Source organism: Helianthus annuus, chromosome 1, assembly GCF_002127325.2.
Source record: "Helianthus annuus cultivar XRQ/B chromosome 1, HanXRQr2.0-SUNRISE, whole genome shotgun sequence".
Taxonomy (NCBI): domain Eukaryota; kingdom Viridiplantae; phylum Streptophyta; class Magnoliopsida; order Asterales; family Asteraceae; genus Helianthus; species Helianthus annuus.
In genome coordinates, this window is record NC_035433.2 from 83,398,635 (window position 1) to 83,399,981 (window position 1,347).

Genomic DNA, 1,347 nt, shown 5'->3' on the forward strand with positions numbered 1-1,347 from the left:
ATTGAAAATAAAAAGGATAATAACACAAGATAAGCGACAAAAGTTCAAGATTTTATTTATTAACGAAAGGATTAACCCTTCAAAAGTTGTCAAAATTGCCAACCCACATTTCTACCAGCAAAACGTGGCCCGTCCACATGGGTTGGCAAAGGGTGTCCATTGTCTATGCGGTCTTAGCATGTGCAGGAAATTAAAAACGGCAGGATCACAAAGGCTTCATCCCCCAAACAGAGGATCCCTCCACCTTTTGTAATCCTACCTATTGTCCAAAGGATCCAGGATCCTTAACCCTAAAAACTATTGTTCAGAGATTACAAACCACAATTGTTTCAAACCACAAACAAACCACTACCTAACTCAAAATATTGGGCTCCGACCTAGTCTCGAAATATCCATCATCGCCCAATCCAGCAGCTCACACCTTTACTGCTCCATCACCACCAGCTCCACTTGCTTCACCCTGATCCTTACCAGCATCTCCACCTTCAAGCATAGGGATATCCTCAGCATCATCATCATCCTCCAACTCTGCCAGCCTTGCCTTCCAACCTTCCACGTCCCATGTGCCTTTGTCAAAGGAAGGATCCTGAGCCTCTGCAGCCATTTGCAGCTGGATCTTATACATGGTTATCGCAGCAGAGACCTTAGCATCCTGGGTGATATCATGCTTCTCGTAGTCAAATTTGATCAATGCTTTGACAGCTTCATCCCTGGTAGCACGGAGCTCCTTCTCAAGATCGGCTATCTTGAGATCCTTCAGCACACCCATCTGTTGGAGGTCGGCAATTTGGCGATCCTGATCTTCAACGTGGCTAACATAAGTTTCTATTTCAGTAAGTTTCTGCAAAAACAACAAGATATGACGTCCGGCATAGGTGATCCTCAAAAACCATCAGGATAACCAACAGGGGCAGTGATCCTAACCTCGTTGACAGAATCAAGAAACTGCTGGCGAATCAGGGGAAATCCTTGGAGACCCTCAGCATCAGAAGTCTTTCTCTTCTTCCCTCCTTTCCCTCTCACAGGTGCCTTGGGGACAGAGGTACTCGGGCTGGCCGGATTCTTCTTCCTCACAGATTTGACGTTAGCAAGATCATCGATACCAAACTTGGAGGCAGATTTAGCAGACTTAGCAGATTTCCCAGCGCCTACACAACCAAAATAAGATAAGTATTCTGACTAAATTAAAAATCTTACATAAAACTACTTTTTAAATAAGGATACTTACTTGACATTGTGGCAGATGCAGAGGATACTTCCTGTGAATCTTGGGTGGCAACTTGAAAACTTCTGGTTTCAGGATCAAGCTTTCTGAAGGCTAGAACTCTCTCTCTTGCAGCAGGGGTC